This window comes from Notamacropus eugenii, chromosome 1 (genome assembly GCF_028372415.1).
Source record: "Notamacropus eugenii isolate mMacEug1 chromosome 1, mMacEug1.pri_v2, whole genome shotgun sequence".
NCBI lineage: Eukaryota > Metazoa > Chordata > Mammalia > Diprotodontia > Macropodidae > Notamacropus > Notamacropus eugenii.
Genome location: NC_092872.1, coordinates 756,177,763 through 756,189,893, shown reverse-complemented (window position 1 = coordinate 756,189,893; position 12,131 = coordinate 756,177,763).

Sequence of the window (12,131 nt, the reverse complement as noted above, 5' to 3'; positions counted from 1 at the left end):
AAGAATACTTTAGAAGAGTCAACATTTGATTCAACTCAATCAATGCTTTTCAAGAGCCCACTATGTACAGAAAACACGGGGTTCTTCCCTGGGGGGCAGCTGGAAGTCTGGCTAACGTACTAGTCTTGGCTCTGCTACTGCCTCCAGTCTATGAAAGCATGCAGGAGGTAATCACACACACACACACACACACACACACACACACACACACACCTCTAATAATGTAATGAGACTAGAGAAGGGCAGCAGGAACAGGGAAACCTGATGCTCTGTAAGTCATGGGGCGGGGGAGGGAAGTTTGCCATCAAAGAGAAGGGACCCAGGAAATGGGGCACTGGACTTGGGCTGTAAAGGATAGATAAAGACGTCCTGGGGGCCAGACTTTGCCTCCGCTAGCACTGTGCCTGGCACACAGTCAGCCTGTAATAAATGCTGTGGATTGATGGATAGTCAGTGCTTTCATTCAGAGATCCCTATTACTTTCCCACATCGCTCTCTTCTGTCCTTATCTTTCCTCTTGTATGTCTATATTTTTCTTTTCTATCTCCTGCATTCCCTTTGAAGGTGTGCCCTTGCTTTATGAACATGTCCCAGAGACTGTTTTCAACCTTCTTTTCCTCAAAGCCATCACTATGTTCTCCGTGCCTTCCTTTCTTTCTCTCAAGCTTTCCCATCATCCTGCCATTTCATTCTCCTTTCTTTACCCTTTCTTGGCATCCCATTCTTTGGGAGGTGCCATGTGGGAGTGGATAGAGTTGTGCCTTTGAGTCAAGTAGAGCTGAATGACTATCTCACCTCTACCCCTCACTAGTCAGAAGGCTATGGAAAAGTCACAAACTCTGAGCCCACTTGTAAAATGGGAATGAAAATACCTGCTGCATCTACCTCATAGGTTTGTTGAACCCATGGGAAACTCTTGGCAAACCTTAAGGTGCCACAAAGATGCCAGTCATTACTCTTCTCTCCCAAGAATGATTTTTGTATTATAAGTATTGTCCTCATGTTCTTTTGCCCCCCAGCATTTCTTCATGATTAGAGCTTTCAACCTTGCTTATTTGTGTTTTTGTGAACTCAATCTCCATTTTGGTTTTCTTGTGGGGTTTTCCTTGTGAGTTCATTTCTTTGTTTTCTTCTTCTACTCTGATGTATTTTGTACATTTCTTGGCTTTCTGAAGTGATGAAGGGGAGTTGGGCCCAGACGTGACTCAGTCATCTTGACAGAATTCCAGATTCCTTCTTCTCATAAACATTTTATAGAAATGAGAAAGTAGGCTTATGGGTCAGTGGTTACTAACAAGCCTTTGACTCTCTTTTATGATCACTACTGCCATCCATGATGTTTCCCCCAATCATGTGTCATCTTCTCTCTTGAAAGTCAATTTGTGTTTTCAAAATGGTGCCACTTCTGGGAAGTATTTATTTTTCAAACACTTGGTCTAGTCCAGCTCATCTCACCTTCCTTAATGCCATTTTCTTTCTCTGTATTGGGGACCAAAAATTTGGAATTCGAATGTGGTGGTTCTGCTGTCACTGATAAAGGGAATAGTTTGTTATGGAAATACTGACAGATAGACCCCATTTGTTTTATCACTTGTTGTCCTTCCAGTTCCTTAGTAAATTCTTATGAGAAGGTCTCACTTAGTGGGGTTGCATGCCATGCTTTCTCCAGACTCATTTCTCCCTTCTGCCATCCTTTGATGTTCTAGGAGATGATGCTGCTTCCTCTGGCTTCCCCTGCACATGAGTTCATCTCCTAGACTGAAGCTGACCTTGGCTGCCTTGTCTCTGCCCTTGGCAGTGACATCAAGTGTTTGCTATGAAGCTGCTGCTGGGTTTTCATATTCTCCTCATAACAAAGATTTTTAAAACAACATTTAGTTAAACTTTGTCAGTCAGGATGGCCATCAGCACTGACGGGCTTTCCTTTATCTGCTTCCCACTCTGGGGGCATCCACATCTGGCTTGGATAGCTCCTTTTATTTGCATGCTTTGTCTCCTCATTTCTACCCACCCAATTTCAGTTAGATATCGGTATTTGCTTGGTTGTGTCTCTTGTCTGCACGTATAGAGAGCTGATTCTGAGAAGACATGATGTGATGCTTTAATGTTTGCAAAGGCTTTGCATATATTACCTCAGACCTTCAGGCTAAATTCCTCTTTCGGCTGGAGTCCTTTCCGGGTTCCCTCTGCTACTAGTGACTTCCTCTCCCATATCACCTTCCATCTAATTTGCATTGATTGCATTTGTTTTCTTTTCATCAGACTGTGAGCTCCTTGAGAGCAGAGGCTGTATTTGTCTGACTCACAGTAGGAGTTGGATACATGCTTCCTTGAAGTAGGTAGTGGCTTTGTAAGTAGAATGGAAGGGTGTGGAGGTCAAACAGACAACAGGAAGGATTTAATCAATGTGTGTTGATGGCATATCTATTTTGAATCTCCTGACAAACCTATGGGTGTGTACTATCCATTATTTCCATTTTATAAATGAGGAATCTAACACTAAGAGAAGTTATAAGTAACAAGCTGAGGTCACACAGCTTATCAAGGGCAAAATTTGAACACAGTTCTGATGCATTCCAACGCTACTCCTCCCCCTTCAAACCTTGGCATCATCTCCAGCTCAAATCAGTGTTTTGAGATTTAGTTCAGATTTTACAATAGATAAATATTTTCTCTGTATATGACACAAACAGCTTCACCCTCCTTATATCCCAGAAGAGATTCTCTCTCTGCTTGAATAATAGTCACCTCTGATTGATGCATCTAGGCATGCCTGGTGAGTCCTTTGTGCAAACCAATAACCACTTCTATGTGAGAGATCATCTCATCATTCCCTCTGGGTGAAGGGAGTATCCTTTTTTTGTCTTATTGAGGGAGGAGAATGGAGTCTCAGTGCTAGAATAAAGAATTGCCACTGGTTGGACTGATTTGTGCCAGTGACACATGGTTTAGAAATTGCTTCCGTAACTCCAGAATCAGCTTTTGGATCCATTGATGTTCATGATCCCCAAGCTGTCTGAAATGTGGCCTAATGAAAAGGATGCAGATTAGCTTGTTTCTTATATTTAAAGGTCATGGAAGCACCAAAGGCTAACTGAAGAATGGGTTTCCTTTGTTCTCACCTTTGGTTACTGAATGGCAGGTAAAAAACCTGACTGGAACTTGCATCCATTGCCACGCATTATTGATGGATGTTATCCTTTGGGAGGTGGTCTCCATAATGATTCACCTGAATCATAGCTTCTAACAACCTTAAATTCATGGGACATCAGTCAGAATGAACTTCTGAAGCCATCTAATTCAACCCATAAACTAAAAAAGAAAATTCCCTCTCCAACATACTCCACAATTGGTCAGCCAACCTTTGCTTAAACATTTGTGACAGGAAGGGGAAACCCCTACCTCCCCAGAAAACCTATTCTATTTGAAGATAGCTGTAAATTATGGGCAATTAGTCATTCTACTTTCCTAAATCAAATTTTTTTGTTTAATAAATCTTTTAAATAGTATTTTATTTCTTCCATTTATATGTTAAGACAATTTTCAACATTCATTTTTTTCATAAGATTTTGAGTTCCAAATTTTTCTCCCTCCCTCTCCCCTTCCTCAAGACAGCAATCCATCGGATATAAATCCACTTCTTTTCAACTCCTCTCCTCCACTACTACTATTTCTGCTTTCTAGGGTGAAGCAGACCAAGGCTAATCTCTCTTCCTCTGAATTAGCCCTTCAAATACTTGAAGACAGCTCTCATGTCCCTTCTTTCTCTGTGCTATATATTCTAAATTCTAGAATCCTAGAGGTGGAAGAGATTTTAGTAGTTAATTAGCCCAGCCTAAATAACTAACTCCCCACCTGGGGCAGCTCGGTGGTGAGGTGGATAGAGTTCTGGACCTGGAGGCAGGAAGACTCATCTTCCTGAGTTTGAATCTGTCCTCAACCACTCTAGGTTTGAGACTGAGTGTTTGAGCCCAGATGAGTCACTCAGTCCTGTTTACCTTAGTTTCCTCATCTGTAAAATGAGCTGCAGATGGAAATAGTAAGTCAATCTAGTATTTCTGCCAAGAAAACCCCAAATGGGGTCACAAAGAGTTGGACACAACTGAAGTAACTGAATAATGACAAAAGTCCAGCCTATGATAGTTCAGTGGATATGTCCTTATAATATGCCTCAAAAATAATTATGAACAAAGAATAACTTTTACAATGGAAAGAAAAATGGGTAGTGGTAGCAGGCAATGCTTGAACTTCAATATTCTCAGAATTGGTTCAAAGAGGGAAGAACAGATACATACACACATGCAATTGTGTATGGAAATGTAGGTTACTCAATAGGGAAATAGGAGGTGAAGGGGATAGGAGAAAGGGGGATAATAGAAGGGAGGGCATATTAAGAGAGGCAGTAGTTAGAAACAAAATAGACTTTTGAGGAAGAACAGGATACAAGAAAGAGAGAGGAAGAAACAGAAAATAATAAGATGGAAGGAAATACATGGCTAAAAAGCTTAATTGTGAATGTAAATGGGATGACCCTTCCCATAAAATGGAAGTAAATTGCAGAAGGTATGCTAATGAATTGTTGGAGAAGTAGTGAGCTGGTCCAATCAGTCTGGAGAACATTTGGGACTAGTCCTGAAGAACTATAAAATGTGCATCCCCTTTGACCCAATAACACTACTGCTAGGTCTGTATCCCAAGGAGATCAAAATAAAAAAAAAAAGAAAAAGCACCTTATATACAGAAACAATTACAGCAACTCTTTTTGTGGTGACAAAGAATTGGAAATCAAGAGGATACTCATCAGTTGCAGAATGGTTGAATGACTTGTGGCATATAATAGTCATGGGATACTACTGGGCTGTGGGAATTGACAAAGGGGAGGTGGTTTCAGAAAAAAACACCACACGCCAAGACCCGCATGAACTGATGCAAAGTGAAGTGAAATCAACTGAGAGATAATTGTGCACAGTAACCTCAATGTTGTCATGATGATCAATTGTGAGAGACTTGGCTGTTCTGATCCATACACAATTCTACAGGACTCACAATGAAAAAAATGCTACCCACTTCCAGAGAGAGAGAACAGATTAACAAGAGATCAAATGAAAGAATAGTTTTCTCTCTTTATTTTTTTAAAAATATGACTAATATGGAAATATATTTGCATGATTTCACACGTATAATTGATATCGCATCGCTTTACCTTCTCAGTGGTTGTGGAAAAGGGTATGAGGGAGAGAATTTAAAACTCAAATTAAAAAAAATGTTAAAAATAATAACAAATTAAATTTGTTTCTACTACCAAAAAGTTATAAGCCTCCACTGGAAGCCCTTCAGGGATACAGCACAGGCAAGCTCTCCAAGGCCGACCGTTCCACTGTTAGAGAAAGCTCAATCTCTCTTCAGACTTGAAATCTACCTTGCTGTAGCTTCCCCATAATGTGCCCAATCCAGCCCTTAGGGGGCAAGCTGAAGGACCTGAGCTCCCCTTCCACATGGTGGCTGACTGAATGACTGGCTGCAAGCTGAGAGAGGGGTCTAGTGAACTGTCACAGGGATTTATCCTCACACCTTTTCTGTTCAGCATTTTTCTTAGTAGCTTGGATCAAGTTATAGAGCATGTATGTATCAAATGAGTAAAGAACAGGAAACCAAGGGGGGAATGGTCCATATATAGGGTAACAGAATTGGGAACCAGAAAGATCAGGCAGTTTAGAACAGTGGGGATGATGCCAAGCAGAGAAATGAGATTTGGACGCAAAATCTGGTCCTTCCATTCGTTCGTTCGTTCATTCATTCGTTCATTCATTCATTCATTCGTTCGTTCGTTCATTCATTCATTCATTCATTCATTCATTCATGTATTTATTTATTCACTTATTTATTTTTAACATTCATTTAAAAAATATCCATTTCCAAATTTTCTCCCTCCATCCCCCAAACTTCTTGAGACGGCAAGCAATATGATAGCATTGTACATGTGAAGTCAAATAAAACACTCGTTCCGGGATGTAAGAGATCAATGGGTTAAGTCTAGTTTGAGAGCAAATCCTATGAAAAAGGCCTTGGATTTTAGTAGAATGTCAACTCACTGTGGCTTAGCAGGGTACTACGGGAAGCAAGGAATCTGATGAAGTATCAGGTTTCATAGAGAAATGCAAGGGAGGAAAAAATCCTTGATGCTTCTGCCCTCTGGGCACAACCCTTAAGGAGGAGTGATGATGAACTGAGGAGTGCAGTAATGAGGAGGGTGAAAGGCCTTGAGGCTACATTCTAGGAGCATCAGTTGATGACTTGGGGATGCCATGAAAAGTGTCTTCAAGTATCTGAAGATGTCTTGTGGAAGAAGGGTTAGACTTGTCTGCCTGGCCCCAGGGGGTAGAACCAGGAACTGTGGGTGGGGGCTGCAGAAGGTAGATTTGGGCTTCACCTATGGAAATACTTGCGATATTTAAAGAGCATGATGAGGCCTCTCCATTGTTCCCCAGCGTGATGTCCAACTGCTCATCATCCTGCTTGCCGCACCTACATAACCTCCAGCTTGTCTATGTCGTTCTCAAAGGATCTGCTGGTTCGGTTGAGATCTGACCAGTGTAGAAGAAAACAGGCTTAGCACTTCCTTAGTCCCAAGCCTTGCATTTACATGAACGCAACCCAAACTTAGATGGAGTTGTTGCTTTATGTCTGCGTGCCCTTCACTTCTGAGGCCCCTTTCATTTGGAAGATTTTCTGTCTTTATCAAGGATATCAATAGATTGAATCATTTACGAAGAGTTGGAAGGAATAAGATGGGATGTAGGAGGGAATTTGTGTAAATATGAAAGTAAAATTTAATTGAAAATGCTGGACAGCACCATGGAATGATCTAGAGCAGCCTATTCAAAGGATAGAATAGCAAACTGAGGCCCAGAATGGAAGGTTTACTTGCCCAGGGTAAGTGGCACAGATGCATTTTGGATGCCAACCCTCTGACTCCAAAGCCACCATTATTCCCATCATGGCAAACTTCTCATTTGTCTCTTTGCTTACAAAGACAACAAGTATGCCACCAGGGCCTCAGATGTTTGCGCCTTGTAACCAGTTACAGAACAAGCTATCGGAGGAAACACTTGCAGTGCCAATGTTAGTAGTATAACAGGAACATTTAAAATGAAAACAAATTTCACTCCCTCCTCCTTTCTCCCCCTCAGCAAGACTCACCTCTTCTGTCACTTGGTGGCTTTGCCTTTCAGCACCCTTATCCCACCTGGTGTCTTATGCAAAATCCTGGTTCCTTTTAAGAACTCTTTCCGAACAGTAGACTTCAAAGAACTTCATTTTCCCCAGAAATGTAACCTTCCTGAGAACTGATTTCCAAATGTCTTAACTTTGATCTTATCTGAATTTTTCATACACCCATTGAAAGCTCATTTTGTCCTCCTTCCTTCTTTTTAATCTCTAAAACATTTAGCCCCTGTGATGGCTGATGGGCAGACACTCCCTCTGGCATATACCAAGTCCTCCTTTCCAGCTGTAGCAGGCAGTCTTCCTAGTTGCTATGGCTCAAAGGGTCATGTTGTGGAGGTTATCCTCTGGGTGCCAAGCCCATCTACGCTAGTCTCTCAAACACTAGACTTGGTCTCAAAGGACTTACTAGTTCCAAAGGACATGTAGGAGCTTTTGGGCTCCCCTCTGGCTCCACTGTCATATCCTTCAAGAGCCCAGAGTCATCTCCATGCCTTGGGGAGGCAGTGGAAGAGAATGTTATGGGAAGGAAGGGGTTCATAGTATCTAAATGAAACCAGAAAGGATTAATTAAGTTTCTCCTGTATTCTGTGGGATACAAAGACAAAACGAAAGAGAGAAGTAACCAATATATCAAGGGAGGAAAAAGGGATCTGAGAAAACAAAGCAGACTGGACTCACTCAGAACCACGGCCATTCACCCAACAGGACTTGAACCCTGAGAGTGTCTCTATGCCATTTTCCACTGCATTTTTTGATACTTATGAGGAATACCACTGCAGAATGATCAAAAACAAGGTTATGATGTGTCCTGTGCATATGCACAGTGAGAGTGCGCTGGATGGGGAGATCTGACTTCACGTCCTTCCTCTGACACTAGCTGTCACTGTCCAAATTAATTCTCCCCTCTGAACCTCAATCTCCTTATCTCAAAAATGAGGAGAAAAATAAAATTATCCATGTAAACTGCTTTGGAGTGGTTGCCCTATTCACACTTAGTTGAGGAACCCTTTCACATTGAGGGCAGGGACTGCCTCACTTTATATTGTATTCCCAGTGCTTAGCACAGTCGGTAACACAGCAAGTACCAAGAGAGCCTTTTTTCATTCAAGCATCAGATGCGAACTTTAAATTGTGCTAGGAATCTAAGTTGTTACCTTTTTACTATTTATCAAGACTGGGAAGTTGGGCCATGATTCCAAGGGATCATGGGGACCTGGGGATCCTGGATGGGAAATCTGAAAGACCAGGAGTGGAACTCAAACTCTACCTCTTCCTATTCATGTGACTCTGAGACAACCATGCCCCCTCATTCAAAGCTCATGTCACCCCTCTGTAAATGGCTGTGCTAATACTTCCTCTCCTGTTGCAAGTGTGAGAATGAATGACAGGTGGAACACCCCTTCTGAACTCCTAAATCCTGCCACATGCAGAAGCAGAGTGCAAGTTTGGTTCCCAATTCCAGAAGTGAAAGGTCTTGTAGATATCATCCAGTATAAATCCCTGATTTTACAAAGGAAAATCCGAGTCAAAAAGAGGTTTCTTACTCATGCCATGTAGGGAGTAAATGATAGTGACAGAATTCTCACCCAGATCCACTGATGCTAAATCCAGTCCTTTGTCCACTGTACCCATTCTGATGAGTTCTAGAGAGCAAAATTAGTGATGATTGGTGGGTTAAATGGGAGGATTCTGGAGAGACATATTAGGTTTATGTCAGGAAATATAATAATTATGGCTTTCTAAAAGGGCAATGAACAGCCTCAGGAGGTAGTGAGCTTCCTTTTCCTGAAGGTCTTAAATCAATGACTGGATGATCTCTTGTCTAGCAGCCACAGTGAATATTCTTCTTGAGATGTGGGTTGGACAACTTGGCCACTGAGATCCCTTAAACTTAGGGATCCCGTGTTTCTGAGAGATTTGCTGAATGTCAACTTCTTTCAAATAAGGTAGGGAGTTGTGTAAGAGATCACCAAGAAGACCTTGGGGTCACTTCCTATGAGGCATTGAGGAAGGACATGAGTACATTAGCCTGAAGGTGAAAAGACTTAGAATGCACATGCCAGCTGTCCATGCACTGAAAGGCATACAAGGCAAAGAACAGGAGCCTTCTTCTTTCTGGCCCCAGAGGGCACAACCAGAGGCAAAGGCTGGAAGTGACAAAGAGGCAAATTTCTACTCAAGACCAGAGTGAACTCCCTCACAATGAAAGTTCTCTCTCGCAGGTGGCAATGGGATGAGGCTGGTGAGGAGAATGAAGAGATGGGTGCTTGAAGAAGCATTCCAAAGAGAATTCTTTTGAGACTTAGTCCAAGAAGAACTGAATGATAGGACTATGTTTCCAGAATGAAGAGGTCAGCCGCTGTAGCAATGGGCTTTCTCGCTTAAGAATGCGTCTTTCTCATACAGTAAAGAGATACATAGGACAGTTTTTTTGTGATACATAAATAAGTTCTGTTTTATTGTTTCATGCAGTTGACATATAGACAAATCTAATCCTTATAGCTTTCTAAAAGGGCAATGAACAGCCTCCTGATGTACTGACCTCCCTTACCTGAAGGTTTCCAATGAACCAGATGATCTCTGGTCTAGCAGCCACAGTGAACATTCTTGTTTAGATATGGGTGGTGGGAAGGTGGGAAGTTCTCCTATTTCAAGGGCTCCAAGCAGAGGCTGGGCAGTCATGTGCTGACCATGAAGGAGGAAGCCTTGTTCAGTTATGGGTTGGACTCAATGGTTTCCAAAATACCTTCCAGCTCAGAGATCCTGTGAGTCTGTGGAAAATCTAATGGGAAGTCAAATTTCCTGGGGGCCTAATTCATGCCAGTGTGCCATCACTGCATGGCCAAATAGTAACGGTGAGGGCAACTCATGATTTCCTAGAGTTATAAGGCTGATGAAACATTTCCCTCATAAATGCCCTGAGCAGTTACCACTATTTCCATTTTACAGATAAAAAAAGTTAGGCCCCAAGACACTAAGTGACTTTTGATTCAACAAGCATTTATTAAGGGTCTACCTTGTTCAAAGCACTGTGTTAGATATTGGGGAGACAGGAAAAAAAGAAAAAAAAAACCAGTCCCCATCCCTGCCCTTAAGAAGCTCACATTCTAATCAGGAAAACAGCAGCTTTGTGGATTTTTTATTGGAATATCTAATACACAGAACACTGAGGCATGTGGAGGAATGCCCCTTCCAACTTGACAGTAAACTATTCCAAATTCAACCAGTTCCAATTCCAGACTCTCATCTCCCTTGCATTCCTTCTCTTTGTTTATCAGAATAAACAGAGAGGAGGTGCATCTTATTGGCTAAAACAACACGAGATAAGAACAAGGATGACTTGAGTGAGAGGAGGGTAGGGAGGGAGAGAGACACTGATGATGGAGAGACAAAAGGGAGAGGGGAGAGCAGGCCTTCTATGCCTCCAGGTAAGCCAGATCAGAGCATTGTGACACTCTACATCTGCTCCGAGGATGCCTTCTTTGTGCTTTATTCTTGTCCTGGCTTCTAAAGCAAGTAAAAGAATATCATTATTACCTACTAAAATGACACCTCCCATTTGTTAATAAGTTCGATCAGAGATCCAAGCCCAACTCATTAAATATTTTATTTATTAAGCTGGAGATAGCTATTTCCACAAGCTTTGCTACTGCTAGGTAGTGTGATAGATAGAGGACTGGACATGGAGTTAAGAAGACACCTGAGTTCAAATCCAGTCTCAGACACTTACTGGCTTATGACCTTGGGCAAGTCACTTAACCTCTGTGTGTCTCATTTTCTATAACTGTAAAATGGAGATAATAATACTCTTATTTCACATGATTGTTGTAAAAATCAAATGAGATAATATCTGTAAAGTTCTTAACACACTGCTCGACACATAATAGATGATTCATATCTACTCTTCCCCTTCCTCCTTCTTCTGTATCTCTATATCAAGCTCCTGACTCTGATCTCCTAGGTTTAAAAAAACATAAATGTTATGAATCCTAGGAAAGCTGGGTGGTATGGACATAGAGCATTTGACTTGGAGTCAGGAAGATTTGAGTTAAAATCCAGCTTCAGACAAATATTAATTCTATGACACTTGGCAAGTCACTTAATGCGTACTCATCTCAGTTTCCTCATCTGTAAAATGGGATGTATTTCCAGCATCTACTTTCAAGTCCAGAGATGACTTGTTTTGTGGACAATGAGATCATATTTGTTAAGTACTTTGGAATCCTTGAAACTCTACATAAATGCTAGCTAATAGCTATTTTATATACAATTTACTATCAATTTGACAGATAAAAAAAGATATAGATCATTATTGACTAGTATCAATTGTATGGAACAATAAACCAAACCAAAACTTCCTTACTATGTGTCACAAAATCCTTTTACTATGTGTCCTGTCCTTATGTGAGATGGATCGCCTATTTCAGTGAGAAAGCCCATTGCTACAGCGGCTGACTTCTTAATTCTGGAAACGAAGTCCCACCATCCAGCTCAACTTGAGTAGAAGCCTAAGTCTCAAAAGGATTCTCTTTGTAATGCTTCTTCAAAACGTAACAGTTCTCTCATGAAAGAAATTCCCTTCATCCTTTCTCTGGACTTTCCTCCGTTTGTCTGCAGCTATTATGTTTACTGGTCTCTATAGGACAACAGATAAACTCTCAGTTTCCTCATAGAATGAAAGCTGAACCATAACTGCCCAAAGTTCCATTGCCTCTTAAATATATAGTAATAACTGTCAAAGCTATTGTCATGTAAGAATAAAGGAAATGTATACAAAATAAATACATGGTAATGCTTTTGGGGGAGACACTAATAGCTGGGGGATTAGGAAAGGACTCCTATAGCAGGAAGAGTCTCAGCCAATATTTGAGAGGATCTAGGGACTCTGAGAAGTAGAGGTGAGG